At 42.0% G+C, this 16,459-nt stretch overlaps 1 long non-coding RNA gene across 1 annotated transcript; it reads left to right on the plus strand.

The window, feature by feature from the left end:
* The first annotated feature begins 369 nt into the window (after positions 1 to 369).
* LOC144324144 (uncharacterized) lies at positions 370 to 6,724 on the plus strand. The gene is made up of 2 exons (XR_013389562.1): positions 370 to 462; positions 6,586 to 6,724. It is a non-coding gene; the product is annotated as an uncharacterized LOC144324144 (long non-coding RNA).
* Positions 6,725 to 16,459: the final 9,735 nt, after the last annotated feature.

The raw sequence follows: 16,459 nt of genomic DNA on the forward strand, positions 1-16,459 counted from the left end.
TTTAATGGAGGCTTCATCACGTAGCCATGCCTGATGAACTCACTGGCCGCTGGTGATTGATTCTATCTCCAGCCATCATTAGGTGTTTCCCCAAAGTCACTTACTCACGTAACAAAAAACATATTTATCGTTCTCACTTAGGAAATTCCAAGGATTTTAGGAGCTCTGTGCCAGGAACTGGGTGAAGGCCAAATACATATTTCTTATTATAAATCACAGTATCACAGGTAGATGGTGGGCATGGGTCCTGGGCTCACCCTACACGTAATCTCACACGGTGAAACCTTCCTCTAGGGGGAGTTAAGGCCAGGATGCTTTGCCCCTTTATTTCCTGCTCATTTTCAGGGCTTGATTCTCTCATTCTTCCTTAGATTCCATGAGCTACACAACATCTTGGGAATATATTCCTTCTCTGCCATAACTAGCCAAGTGTTTTCTGCTGCTTGTGAACCAGGACTCTGAGTGAGTACAGTCCAAATGAGAGTACAGTCACTTACAATCACTGGTACTTTTACCAACTAACCTGGCATAAGAGCTCAGTGTGTAGACAGTGCTTTCATTCACTGGTCGTAGTCTGTCGGGCTGCTGGAACAAAATACCATAGACCGGGTGGCTTATGAACAGCAGATGCGTATTCCTCAGTTCAGGCTGGAAGCCCAAGATCAAGGCGCCAGTTCTTTGGTGTCTGGTGAGGGGCTGTTCTCTCTTGCACCATATGAACAAACCAGGAAAAGATGTCTTACTAAAACCCAACCCTGCTGGCACCCTGATCTCAGGCTTCCCAGCCCCTCGAACTGTGAAAAACAAATGTTTGTGGTTTAAGCCACCCTGCCTGTGGTATTCAGCCCAAAATAAGACTGGACTGGGTGATTCTTTGCTGTGGGGGCCGCCCTGCACATCTCAGGATGCCTCGCAGCACCCCTGGCTTCCACCTGCTAGATGCCAGGAGATTCCTCTCTCTCAGGTTGTGGCAATCAAAACTGTCTCCAGACATTCCCTGATGCCTGTATTTGGGACTCTTCTATTATTACTGTTGATTCTATGACTCCATGCTAGTCACCCAGCAGATTCTGGGAACTCCACTGTAATTACCCAGCTGGCTCTGGAGCTCCTCTTGCAATTATCCAGCTGGTTCCTGAGACTACACCATGATTTCCTAGCTCATTCCAGTGACTTTACATCCTTCAGTGATTTTGCATAATTATGGCCAATTCCTAGAACACTGCCATAATATCTGGCCTTCTATAGAAATCCAATCATAATTGCCCAGTTTTCTTACTTTATGTATTATGTAGAGTCCTGCTGAGGTCTCTGGGATTTCAGTCCCTTTTCTGGGTAGCAGGAACATAGATGGAATTCTGATTCTATCTTGTCCTCAAAGAGCTTATAGGCTGTTGGAAGGAGAGAAATTAAGGCACTGTATCACCCAGAGACATGACAGAGCCAGCACAGAACCTGGTGGGACCACAGAGGACTGTAGAGAGAAGACAGCAGGGCTTCCTGGACAGCTGGGTAGTTTGTGCCCTGCACAACTCCAGGTCACCATCCCACAAACTCCATTTTCAATACAGTCCCTTGGAAACTTTGAATGCAAGACCACTTCTGAGACTTCCCAGACAGGCATCCAGGCCTGCTCTGGAGCTCCTCATGCAATTATCCAGCTGGTTCCTGAGACTACGCCATGATTTCCTAGCTCATTCCAGTGACTATGCATCCTTCAGTAACTTTGCGTGATTATACAAATTCCCCATCCCTCACTCAGACACCAACCACACTGCTCCCCCTGGTCATCTTTGAACAAGCACCACAGGCATCCACTGCAGGCTTTGCTCCAGCTGCTGCCTCTACTTACTGGGAGCTGTGTACCGCCAGCTGACCACTGACCAACTTCACCTCTTGCTCCAACTGTTGCCACATGCCATGTCCTCACGCTTTCCCTGGCTTCCTCATGAACATCAAAGCCCTCCCCTGCCCCCCAGGTGCTCTAGATTCTTGGACCTCCCCTCCACTTTCTAAATCATTTTTTAAAAATTTTATTTATTTATTCATGAGAGACACACACAGAGAGGCAGAGTTATAGGCACAGGGAGAAGCAGGCTCCCTGTGGGGAGCCTAATGTGGGACTTGATGGCAGGACCCTGGGAACATGACCTGAGCCAAAGGCAGACGTTCAACCACTGAGCCACCCAGGTGTCTTCCACTTTCCTATTTTCCAAATCACTCTTCTTCTTCTGGTAGACCTCGAATTTACTGCTGTCCATGGTGTATGGCCTGTTTCCCTCTGCAGAAATATAAGCTTCTCAAGGGCAGGGATCCTTGTCTGTTCATCTGATGAATCTCAAGAGTATTGAATAGTATCTGGCATACAGTAGAGGATCAGCAAATACTTACTGAATGAAAGAAAAAATAATTTCTCAGATGAAAAAAAAATTTTCCCTTTGACTTCTAAAAGCATTTCTCCACTTTGCCCACAAGAGGGAGAACAAGATACATGTTAATTCCTTACGGCCCCAGGTGGGTGGTCTTTGATGATGAACCTGCTCCTGTTCTTGGATTTCAGCACCTCTTTGAAACATGGGAGACACAAAGCCCCCATGTGCCTATCTCTCTGTGTTGGTGGAGACCCAGTCACACCCGAGGAGAAACCCACCTCCAAATCATCGCACTACCAGGAAACCATCAAAGGACGCCAGGATGAGCTCACAGGGGAGGACTCTTATCCAACATTTTGATTTTGTTTTTTTTAAAGATTTTATTTATTTATTCATGAGAGACACAGAGAGAGAGAGAGAGAGAGACAGGCAGAGGGAGAAGCAGGCTCCCTGTGGGGAGCCTGATGCGGAACTTGATCCCAGGACCCCAGGATCACGACCAGAGCCAAAGGCAGACACACAACCACTAAAACACCCAGGCGCCCCGAGGATGCCGATTTTCATAAAAGCACAGCCCATGTTCTGAGGTGAGCTGCTGCTGCCCCATCCCTTGGGCACCTCTGTGTAAATACCTAGGTGTTATCCTCACACTTCCCTTCTGGGGCTGGTACTAGGAGTCGGTGGCACACAGCTTGGACATTCCTTGTCAAATGAGCCAGGGGGTCTCACCTGACAGCCTCCTCCCAGTTCTGGGGCCTGGGGGTGCATGCCCGACTCTGGTCGAATGTTAGACTTTCTCACCACATTCTATGCTTGTCTCACATCCTTCCTTGAATATTCTTCAATCTCTCTATGCCTCCACCTGGGTCCAGTCATCTGGCCACATTTCAGCTCACGATGTCCCTTGTCAGTCCAGTTTACTATCAGTTGAGTTCATAATTTCAGTCGCTACATTTTTCAAAATTCTATAACTTTCATTTATTTTTTTATTTTAAAAATATTTTATGTATTTATTTATTCATGAGAAACACATAGAGAGAGGCAGAGACATAGGCAGAGGGAGAAGCAAGCTCCCCGCAGGGAGCCTGATGCAGGACTCGATCCCAGGACCCTGGGATCACGACCTGAGCCAAAGGCAGATGCTCAACCACTGAGCCACTCAGGTGCCCCCAGAATTTTCATTTATTTGCATTTATATCCTCCAACACTCTCCATTTCTTTGTTTGACACCATAAATTATGGTTATTCAACGCCCAGTGTGGTCTATTCTTATTACATTTCTTTCCTCTGAGCTTTCTGGCCTCCTCTTGAACTCATGATACATGGTTGTTTTTGATGACTTGCCAAAAATGCCGTGCAACAGGTTCAAGGCTGCTTTGCCTCTTTGTGGCAATCTTTCTCCGGTTTGGTTTTGCTTCTGGCAGGGAGATGGCTTGGGACTAGGTGCCTCTGTTTAAAACTGGATTTCTGCCCTACTGAGATCTTACTAATGTCCAATTGACCTTCATCCCCTCAGATCCCATCCCAGAGCCTGGGGTGTTTATGGTGTCCCTCAACCATGAAGGGTCCTTCAGCTTGACACCCTTGATTTGAAATGTCGTTTAATTAGACTGCCAAATGTTCCTTCAGCTTTTGGGATCCCTGGGTGGCGCAGCAGTTTGGCGCCTGCCTTTGGCCCAGGGCGTGATCCTGGAGACCCAGGATCGAATCCCACGTTGGGCTCCCGGTGCATGGAGCCTGCTTCTCCCTCTGCCTGTGTCTCTGCCGCCCCCCCCCCCCCCGTGACTATCATAAATAAATAAAAATTAAAAAAAAAACTCAAATGTTCCTTCACCTTTTCAGCCACACATGTACTGCTTTTACTTTCAGAATCAGTAAACTGTCCATGTAAAACTACCCTCAAAAATAAATTCCCCTATCTTGGCTTTCTTCTGTTTTACATCTTAGAATCATTGATTCTGCCTGCTTGGAAGCTCTCCAAGGCCTGCAAACACATGTTTTTATTTTATTTTGTTTTATTTTATTTTATTTTATTTTATTTTATTTTATTTTATTTTATTTTATTTTATTTTATGTGTTTGTGTGTGTGTGTGTTTTTTACAGTGGAAAATGTAGTTTAAAACAACCTAGTCAGACGTTTCTGGAAACCAAACCTTCCATCAGCTTCTTTTTGGGGGACTACCTTCCTGTCTTAAGTCCATACATTTGTATAAATCCAAACAACTCATCTCTCTCCTGGAGGTGGAGAGCTTCCTAACTGATCTAATTACACAGCTTTTGTTTCCTTTAATAAATGTAAAGTATAATTTATTAAATTACTGTTAAACATAGTGTAGCAATACTAGGTGAGAGCATAGGATCATCAGGGTTGGAATCCAGGTCCACCTCTTACTTGATGAACATGCTATTCAAATTATTATTATTATTATTATTATTATTATTATTATTATTATTATTTTAATTTCAAGTTTTTATTTAAATTTTAGTTAGTTGACATACAGTGAAATACTGGTTTCAGGAATAGAATTCAGGGATTCATCACTTACACATAACACCCAGTGTTCATCACAGCAAGTGCTCTCCCTTAAGGCCCATCCCCCATCCAACCCATTCCTCCCCACCTCCCCTCCATCAGTTCTCAGTTTGTTCTCTATCATTAGGAGTCTCATGATTTCCTTCCCTCTCTCTCTTCCCCCTCCATGTTTATCTATTTTGTTCTTAAATTCCACATATGAGTGAAATCATATAACTGTCTTTCTCTGATTAAGTTACTTCACTTAAGATAATATCCTCTAGTTCCATCCACATTGTTGCAAATGGCAAGATTTCATCCTTCTGATTTCATCCTCTCTGATAGCTAATGTTATATATAACATCTTCTTTATCCAGGCACCTGTTGATGGACATCTGGGATCCTTCCACAGTTTGGCTATTGTGGACATTGCTGCTATAAACATTGGGGTGCAGGTGTACCTTCAGATCACTACATCTGTATCTTTGGGGTAAATACCCAGTAGTATAATTGCTGGGCCATAGGGTAGCTCTATTTTTAACTCTTTGAGGAACCTCCACACTGTTCTCCAGAGTGGCTGCCCCAGTTTCCATTCCCACCAGCAGTGTGAGAGGGTTCCCCTTTTTCTGCATCCTCACCAACATCTGTTGTTTCCTGTGCTGTTAATTTTAGCCATTCTGACTGGCACGAAGCAGTACCTCATTGTGATTTGATTTCTATTTCCCTGGTGCCAAGCAATGCTGAGCATTTTTTCATGGGCTTATTGGCCATGTGTAGGTCTTCTTTGGAGAAATGTCTGTTCATGTATTTTGCCCATTTCTTCACTGGATTATTTATTTTTGGGGTGTTGAATATGATAAGTTCTTTATAGATTTTGGATACACTAATCAAATTAATTAATCCTCTAAGCATCAGTATTCTCATTTATAAAATGGGTCTAATAATGGAAACTCCTTTCCTGAGCTATGATGCTGATTAAGTGAACTACCCATTTGTAAGACTCACAATAGCATCTGCCACATAAGTGCTCAGAAAAATGTTTGCCATGATTTTTACTGCCTCCTTGGGTTCTGTCTCCATAAATGATTCATAGTGAATGTTTCAGACAAAAATCTGATTATGCCAGGCTTATATTTCACACTTCACCCATAATCTTTAAAGATAAAATCCCAAATCTTTACACGGTAATTCAGTCCCCACTATTTCCCGCTTAGTTCTCCCATCTCTGGCTCTTCTGGAATTGCTACAACTTGTCTGAGCTGGCAAAGTTGTTTCCTGACTCTCCCACAGAAGCTTTCCCCTCTGCCCAGACTCTTCCTAGCCCTCCACTCTGCTTTCCCAGGCCAGGAGTTTATCGGTCCATGCACTCCTGCCGAAACAGTGTTATTATATCCACACACAAGGTCAAGTCCCCTTTTCACCCAAGCTCAAGGCCACTGCTTTCTTTAGTGCCCTTCTTCCATGAGCAGGGGTGGCTTACTGAGCACCAGAATGTCATGGCTTCTCTTGGATAGCATGGCATGATCACCAGAGACAGCCGCCCTACTGGGCACAGTGTTACCTGCCTCATGGCACCCACCGTGGACTTGTGACTTGGCCTCACCTTTGGAATGTGAGCAGAAGAGATATGTGTCACTTCAGAGTTTTGTTTTGTTTTGAAATGGATGTACCATTTTTACTCTCTCTCCTTTCTGGTGACAGAGTACTCCAAGGTCTTGGGAGGTGTTGGAGCCAAAATATAGAAGAATCCTGGGAGCATGAGTCGCCCCATGGAGGAGCTCCAAGTGTCAATCTGGGACACCCATACCTGACTGAGCAATAAACATTCCATTGCCATGAACTACTGATATTTTTGAGGTTGATTTATTTCAAAAAAATCTGGGACACCTTGGTGGTTCTGTGGTTGAGTGTCTGCCTTTGGCTCAAGGCACGATCCCGGGGTCCTGAGATTGAGTCCCACATCAGGCTTCCTGCAGGGAGCTACTTCTCCCTCTACCTATTTCTCTGCCTCTCTCTATGTGTCTCTCATGAATAAATAAATAAAAACTTTTTAAAAAAACTAAGGTTACTGTAGGTTACATATAACCACTGCAATTATATAATTATTTGAATAGTTCAATAGGTCAGTTCGATAGGTGTCTTCCTCATTAGACCATGAGCTCCATTAATTTGTGTATCTCAAGCATTTGGGACAGGCACAGGCCCCTTACGAGGTACCCAATAAATATGTATTAGTTGGGGGGAAAAAAGAAAACTCACCAAATCACATTTATTAAAATTCCTTGGGGAGATAACTGGCTTGAGGTACTGCATTCTTTGTGAGACACTTACATCTAACACTTGAGTCAGTGCTCGGAATCCCTCTCCACACCCCAGAGCCAGGGTTGCCAATCTGGACTTCACGTTTCAGACTGAAATAATGTTCAAGGAGGGCGTGAGTGTGGAAAAGAAAGTCAGGGGGTGGGATGGAGCAGTTCTGTCCCATCCTTCCAGTCAAAGGAAGGAGGGACTAGGTCTTGTGGATGACCTTTCTGTAAGACCCTTGGTAAGAAAACCACAAGATGATTGGGACTGAGTCTTTGACTCCCACACTCTGTCCATCTGTCTTCACGCCTGACTGCATAGGAACACGGCCATGTCTCTGCAAGAGACAGTCACTGTGGCAGCCTAGCACAGTGTCATGTGATCACAGCTGGTGATTTCTGGTGGGACAGATACCCAGATGTTGCCTAATCTTGGGTCTTGTTCCTTGTGTTCAGACCAAAAGGAAAATGAATGGGCCCCATGGAGTCCTTCAAGCCCAAAGTCAAGAACCCAGAGAATGGGAACTGACCCCCACTCACATGACTAATCTCTCTCTCTTCTATTTGGTTGTGACAAGTCTCTTCAAGTTAACCAAGATGCATGTTATTTTTCGTGTCTCTGTGATGTTACTCGGAACACCCATTTGTCCAGTTCCTCTTATGTCTTGAAGAGTCAGTCAGCCCAGATGGTGCATAAGATGGAGGGGTTATAATAGTACACTCCGTTGCTATACAGACTCATGTATTCTTCTTTACTTCCCACATGAGGTGGAGGTGTCTGTTTGCTCACTGGGAATGTGTGAGTTTTTCCCTTCGCAAAGGAGGAGTGTCCTTGGGAGATGGTCTCCCTTGCAACCACGTTTGCAAGAAATTGTGTTCTTCAAAATACACCATAGGAGAATCAAGCCTCATCTAGAGCTCGAATAGATATTCACAATGCATATACCTGACAAAGAACTTTGTGCTAACAAGAAAAATAGAAAGCTTCCTACCATTTACTCACAAAAGAGAGTCAATGCAATTTTTTAAGATGAGGAAATGAGAAAAGGACTCATAGGGACATTTCACATAAATACAAAAAAAGATATCCAAATGACTGACCAAAACCATATGAAAATATTCCCAGCAGCATTAGTCACCAAAGAAGTGCAAACTGAAACCATAGGGAGATACCACCACCGGTAGTGGCGTGTCTGCAACAGAATATGTAAAACTCCAGCAGTTGGTAAGGACGTACAGTAACCAAAGCACTCAAACGTACCGTGTATAAATCGATACAATCACCATGAAAAATGTTGGCCATACCTGCTAACAGTGGATAAGAACGCAACACAAAACACAAGGATTACGCTCCTACATTTGTACCAACTGACATGCACCTATACACTCATCTATATTAGACTCATGTCTAATAGACATGTCTTAGGCTATTCAGAGCAATACTCTCTGTCCTAGACAAGAAGCTAAATAAATGCCCATTAACACTAATGGATAAATACATTGTGGTTATCACACAACAAGATATTCCAGAGCAACGAGAATTGATGGTTTACATTTCCACACATTATTATGGATCAATCTTACCAAATTTGGTGGAGTAAAAGGAGCCAAACACATACAAAGAGACTGTGGAGTATATTCACCTCTGGGTAAAGAACACAAACAAGCAAATTGAATCCATGCTGTTAGAAATCAGGATATGCATTACTTTTGGAAAGAAGTAACTGGAAAGCAGAATAAGGGGGCCTTGTGTGTGCTAGTAATGCTCTGTTTATGAACCAGGGTGATGGTGACATGAGAGTGCTCCGTTCGTGCAGTTTTATCAAACTGTGCATTTGATATGCGTGCTCTTTGTCCATTGTACCTCGATGAAAGTAAATACAAACACACCCAAGACTCATCACAGTAAAAGTGCTGAAACACAAAGAATCTTAAAAGCAGTGAAGGAAGAAAGGGCACATTACTTTCAAAGGAGCAACAACAGCAATTACAGTTCATTCACAACATAGATGACTAGCATCACTAGGTATTTATCCAAAGGACACAAATATAGTGATCCGAAGGGGTACCTGTACCCTAATGTTTAGAGCAGCAATGTCTACAATAGCCAAACTATGGAAAGAGCCCAGATGTCCATCAACGGATGAATGGATAGAGACGATATAGGGTATATATACAATGGAATATTACTCAGCCATTGAGAAGAATGAAATCCTGACATTTGCAACGATGTAGATGGAACTGAGGGTCTTATGCTAAGTGAAATAAGTCAATCAGAGAAAGATAATTATCATATCATCTCACTCACCTGTGGAATTTAATAAACGAAACAGAGGATCACAGGGGAAGAAACGAAAAAATAAAATAAGATGAAATCAGAGAGGGAGACAAACCATGGGAGTCACTTAACTATAGGAAACAAACTGAGGGCTGATGGAGGGTAGGGATGGGGTAACTAGGTGATGAGCATTAAGAAGGACATGTGAGGGATAGGCAAGATGGCAGAAGAGTAGGGTCCCCAAGTCACCTGTCCCCACCAACTTACCTGGATAACTTTCAAATCATCCTGAAAACCTACTAATTCGGCCTGAGATTTAAAGAGAGAACAGCTGGAATGCTACAGAGAGAAGAGTTTGCGCTTCTAACAAGTACAATGTGTTTGTAGCCACTCTGCACTGAGCAAAATGACTAGAAAGAAGAACTCACCACAAATGAAAGAATCAGAAACAGTACTCTCTTCCACAGAGTTACAGAATTTGGATTACAATTCGATGTCAGAAAGCCAATTCAGAAGCACAATTATAAAGATACTGGTGGCTCTGGAAAAAAGCATAAAGGATTCAAGAGACTTCATGACTGCATAATTTAGATCTAATCAGGCCAAAATTAAAAATCAATTAAATGAGTTGCAATCCAAACTGGAGGTTCTAACAACGAGGGTTAATGAGGTAGAAGAAAGAGTGAGTGACATAGAAGACAAGTTGATGGCAAGGAAGGAAGCTGAGGAGAAAAGAGAAAAACAATTAAAAGACCATGAGGAAAGGTTAAGGGAAATAAATGACAGCCTCAGAAGGAAAAATCTACGTTTAATGGGGGTTCCAGAGGGCACCAAAAGGGCCAGAGGGCCAGAAAGTGTATTTGAACAAATCATAGAGCTGAAAACTTCCCTAACGTGGGAAGGGAAACAGGCATTCAGATCCAGGAGATAGAGAGATCCCCCCTAAAATCAATAAAAACCACTTAACACCTTGGCATTTAATAGTGAAACTTGCAAATTCCAAAGATAAAGAGAAAATCCTTAAAGCAACGAGAGTCAAGAGATTCTTAACTATATGGGAAGAAGTATTAGATTAACAGCAGACCTCTCCACAGAGACCTGGCAGACCAGAAAGGGCTGGCAGGATATATTCAGGGTCCTAAATGAGAAGAACATGCAGCCAAGAATATTTTATCCAGCAAGGCTCTCAATCTCTCATTCAATAGAAGGAGAGATAAAGAGCTTCCAAGATAGGCCAAAACTGAAAGAATATGTAACCACCAAAATATTGGTGGTTAGGAAACATATCTTTCCTAAGGAAAGAGGAAGTCCAAAGAAACAATCCACAAAACAGGGACTGAAGAGGTATTATGATGACACTAAATTCATACCTTTCAATAATAACTCTGAATATGAATGGGCTTAATGATCCCATCAAAAGGCACAGGGTTTCAGACTGGATAAAAAAGCAAGACCCATCTATTTGCTGTCTACAAGAGACTCATTTGAGACCTAAGGACACCTCCAGCCTGAAAATGAAAGGTTGGAGAACCACTTACTATTCAAATGGTCCTTAAAAGAAAGCAGAGGTAGCAATCCTCATATCAGATAATTCAAATTTTATTCCAAAGACTGTAGTGAGAGATGAAGAGGGACACTATATCATACTTAAAGGATCTATCCAACAAGAGGACCTAACAACCATGAATATTTATGCCCCTAATGTGGTAGCTGCTGAGTATATCACTCAATTAATAACCAAAGTTAAGACATACTTAGATAATAACACTTATGCTGGGAGACTTCAACATGGCATTTTCTGTAAATGACAGATATTATAAGCACAAAATCCCAAAAGAAACAAGAGCTTTAAACGATACACTGGCTCAGATGGATTTCTCAGATATTTACAGAACTTTACATCCAAATGCAACTGAATACACATTCTTCTCAAGTGCACATGGAACTTTCTCCAGAATAGACCACATACTAGGTCACAAATCAGGTCTTAACTGATGCCAAAAGATTGGGATTGTCCCCTGCATATTTTCAGACCATAATGCTTTGACACTAGAACTAAATCACAAGAAGAGATTTGGAAGAAATTCAAACACGTGGAAGTTAAAGACCATTCTGCTAAAAGATGAAAGGGTCAACCAGGAGATTAGAGAAGAATTAAAAAGATTCAGGGAAACTAATGAGAATGAAGATACAACCATTCAAAATCTTTGGGAAAATGTTGGAGAGGATGTGGAGAAAAGGGAACCCTCATACACTGTTGGTGGGAATGTGAACTGGTGCAGCCACTCTGGAAAACTGTGTGGAGGTTCCTCAAACAGTTAAAAATATACCTGCCCTACGACCCAGCAATTGCACTGCTGGGGATTTACCCCAAAGATACAGATGCAGTGAAACGCCGGGACACCTGCACCCCGATGTTTCTAGCAGCAATGGCCACGATAGCCAAACTGTGGAAGGAGCCTCGGTGTCCAACGAAAGATGAATGGATAAAGAAGATGTGGTTTATGTATACAATGGAATATTACTCAGCTATTGGAAATGACAAATACCCACCATTTGCTTCAACGTGGATGGAACTGGAGGGTATTATGCTGAGTGAAGTAAGCCAGTCGGAGAAGGACAAACATTATATGTTCTCATTCATTTGGGGAATATAAATAATAGTGAAAGGGAATATAAGGGAAGGGGGAAGAAATGTGTGGGAAATATCAGAAAGGGAGACAGAACGTAAAGACTGCTAACTCTGGGAAACGAACTAGGGGTGTTGGAAGGGGAGGAGGGCGGGGGGTGGGAGTGAATGGGTGACGGGCACTGGGGGTTATTCTGTATGTTAGTAAATTGAACACCAATAAAAAATAAATAAAAAAATTTAAAAAAATAAAGTAAAAATAAAAAAAATAAAAAATAATAAAAATAAAAAAAAAATAAAAACCTCCCAAGACACAAAAGTCCAGGGCCAGATGGCTTCCCAGGGGAATTCTGTCAAACGTTTAAAGAAGAAACCATACCTATTCTACTAAAGCTGTTCTGAAAGATAGAAAGAGATGGAATACTTCCAAACTCGTTCTATGAGGCCAGCATCACCTTAATTCCAAAACCAGGCAAAGACCCCACCAAAAAGAAGAATTATAGACCAATATCCCTGTAAAGACAGATACAAAAATTCTTAACAAGATACTAGCCAGTAGGATCCAACAGCACATTAAGAAGATTATTCACTATGACCAAGTGGTATTTACCCCAGGATGCAAGGCTGGTTCAACACTCGGAAAGCAATCAACGTGATAGATCATATCAACAGGAGAAAAAAACAAGAACCATATGATCCTCTCAATAGAGGCAGAGAAAGCAGTTGACAAAATACAGCATCCATTCCTGATCAAAACTCTTCAGAGTGTAGGGATAGAGGGAACATTCCTCAGCATCTTAAAAGCCATCCATGAAAAGCCCACAGCAAATATAATCCACAGTGGGGAAACACTAGGAGCCTTTCCCCTAAGTTCAGGAACATGACAGGGATGCCCACTCTCACCACTGCTATTCAGCATAGTACTAGAAGTCCTAGCCTCAGCAATCAGACAACAAAAAGAAATAAAAGGCATTCAAATTGGCAAAGAAGAAGTCAAACTCTCCCTCTTCGCAGATGGCATGATACTCTACATAGAAAACCCAAAAGACTCCACCCCAAGATTTCTAGAACTCACACAGCAATTCGGCAATGTGGCAGGATACAAAATCAATGCCCCGAAATCAGTGGCATTTCTCTACACTAACAATGAGACTGAAGAAAGAGAAATTAAGGAGTCATCTCATTTACAATTGCACCCAAAAGCATAAGATACCTAGGAATAAACCTAACCAAAGAGGTAAAGGATCTATACCATAAAAACTACAGAACACTTCTGAAAGAAATTGAGGAAGACACAAAGAGATAGAGAAATATTCCATACTCATGGACTGGAAGAATTAACATTGTGAAAATGTCAATGTTACCCAGGGCAATTTACACGTTTAATGCAATCCCTATCAAAATACCATGGACTTTCTTCAGAGAGTTGGAACAAATCATCTTAAGGTTTGTGTAGAATCAGAAAAGACCCCGAATGGCCAAGGGAATATTGAAAAAGTAAACCAGAGCCGGGCATCACAATGCCAGATTTCAGGTTGTACTACAAAGCTGTGGTCATCAAGACAGTGTGGTACTGGCACAAAAACAGACAAATAGATCAATGGAACAGATTAGAGAATCAAGAAATGGACCCTCAACTTTATGGTCAACTAATATTCAAGAAAGGAGGAAAGACTATCCACTGGAAAAAAGACAGTCTCTCTTCAATAAATGGTGCTGGGAAAATTGGACATCCACATGCAGAAAAATGAAACTAGACCATTCTCTTAAACCATACACAAAGATAAACTCAAAATGAAAGAAAGATCTAAATGTGAGACAAGAATCCTTCAAAATCCTAGAGGAGAGCACAGGCAACACCCTTTTTGAACTTGGCCACAGCAACTTCTTGCAACATACATCTATGAAGGCAAGGGAAACAAAAGCAAAAATGAATTATTGGGACTTCATCAAGATAAAAAGCTTCTGCACAGCAAAGGAAACAGTCAACAAAACTAAAAGACAACCTACAGAATGGGAGAAGATATTTGCAAATAACGTATCAGATAAAGGGCTAGTATCCAAGATCTATAAAGAACTTATGAAACTCAACAGCAAAGAAACAAACAATTGAATCATGAAATGGGCAAAAGACATGAACAGAAATCTCACAGAGGAAGACATAGACGTGGCCAAGAAGCACATGAGAAAATGCTCCGCATCCCGGCCATCAGGGAAATACAAATCAAAACCACAATGAGATACCACCTCACACCAGTGAGGATGGGGAAAATTAACCAGACAGGAAACAACAAATGTTGGAGAGGATGCTGAGAAAGGGAAACCCTCCTGCACTGTTGGTGGGAATGTGAACTGGTGCAGCCACTCTGGAAAACTGCGTGCAGGTTCCTCAAAGAGTTAAAAATAGATCTGCCTATGACCCAGCAATTGCACTGCTGGGGATTTACTCCAAAGATACAGATGCAATGAAATGCCAGGACACCTGCACCCCGATGTTTATAGCAGCAATATCCACAATAGCCAAACTCTGGATGGAGCCTCAGTGTCCATGGAAAGATGAATGGATAAAGAAAATGTGGTCTATGTATACAATGGAATATTACTCAGCCATTAGAAACAACAAATACCCGCCATTTGCTTCGTCGTGGATGGAACTGGAGGGTATTATGCCGAGTGAAATAAGTCAATCAGAGAAGGACAAACATTATATGGTCTCATTCATTTGGGGAATATACAAAATAGTGAAAGGGATTAAAGGGGAAAGGAGAGAAAATGAGTGGAAAATATCAAATGAGTGGGACAGAACATGAGAGACTCCTAACTCTGGGAAAGGAACAAGGGGTAGTGGAAGTGGAGGTGGGCGGGGGGTGGGGGTAACTGTGTGACGTGTACTGAGGGGGGTACTTGATGCAATGAGCACTGGGTGTTATGCTGTATGTTGGCAAATTGATCTCCAATTAAAAAAAGAAAAAATAGAAGGATGTGTGATATAATGAGCACTGGGTGTTATATGCAACTGATGAATCATGACCTTCACCTCTGAAACTAAAAATACACTATATGTTAATTAAATTTATTTTAAATTAAAAAAATTTTAAAGTATAAAAATAAAACCACAGGGGAAAGAAAAGAAAGAAAGAAAGAAAGAAAGAGAGAGAGAGAGAGAGAGAGAGAGAGAAAGAAAGAAAGAAAGAAAGAAAGAAAGAAAGAAAGAAAGAAAGAAAGAAAGAAAGACCAGTGTCAGCAACACTAGGATGCAGTCTCTGCAAGTGCTGGAGGAGCTGCCAACCCACATCTCCAGAGTAGGAGCACGCCCTTCAGCTCCAGAGATGAGAACAAGATTATTTCAGGCAGGGGAAAACTGTTTATCACCAACAGATGGGGACCAAAAGTATAAAAGGTTCAGGGAAAAGGAAATTAATTCTTGCCAATGGGAACAGAGACACACGATGGAGGAAGAACCTTAGAAAAGATAAATATTTCTTTTTTTTTTTTTTTAGATTTTTTATTTATTTATGATAGTCACAGAGAGAGAAAGAGAGAGAGGCAGAGACATAGGCAGAGGGAGAAGCAGGCTCCATGCACCGGGAGCCCGATGTGGGATTCGATCCCGGGTCTCCAGGATCGCGCCCTGGGCCAAAGGCAGGCGCCAAACCGCTGCGCCACCCAGGGATCCCCAAGATAAATATTTCTGTAAAGATAAGCATTTTGGATGGTGAACTCATCATTACTGAATTAGTAAAACTTTGGCACATGCTTATTATGTATTTGAAAGAGATTTCAAAAATCACTCTACTTTGTCATAAAGTGAAAAATGACCTTGGATGTATATACATGCATGTGTGTATGATAACAGTGTATTTATGAAACTGTAAGGGAAATGTACCAGGATTCCAGATGTTGGTTACTTTAGATGAGGAAGGAATGGGACAGGATGGGCTACCAATTTTACCAATTTTCTGGCTTCCCTACAGGATGTTGATTTCACAGGTTTTGTCTCTAGCATTCTGTTGAATTTTCTTTTTTTTTTTTTTTGTAAAGATTTTTATTATTTGTTTATTCATGAGAGACACAGAGAGAGAGGCAGAGACATAGGCAGAGAGAGAAGCAGGCTCCCTGTAAGGAGCCCAATACAGGACTCAATCCCAGGACCAGGGATCACAACTTGAGCCAAAGGCAGAAGCTCAATCACTGAGCCACCCAGGTGCCCCTCTGTTTAATTTTCTTGAAGTTGGGCTCTAACCATCACTCTGGTGCTGTATGTTTAACAAATCGCTCTCTGAAAGAAAATGCCTGATATGTAGCATTTGCCGATTTCTGTAGTATAAGCACTCAAACCCTGACGCCTTTCAAGCTGCCACAGTG

The sequence above is a fragment of the Canis aureus genome, chromosome 1 (genome assembly GCF_053574225.1).
Source record: "Canis aureus isolate CA01 chromosome 1, VMU_Caureus_v.1.0, whole genome shotgun sequence".
Lineage (NCBI taxonomy): Eukaryota > Metazoa > Chordata > Mammalia > Carnivora > Canidae > Canis > Canis aureus.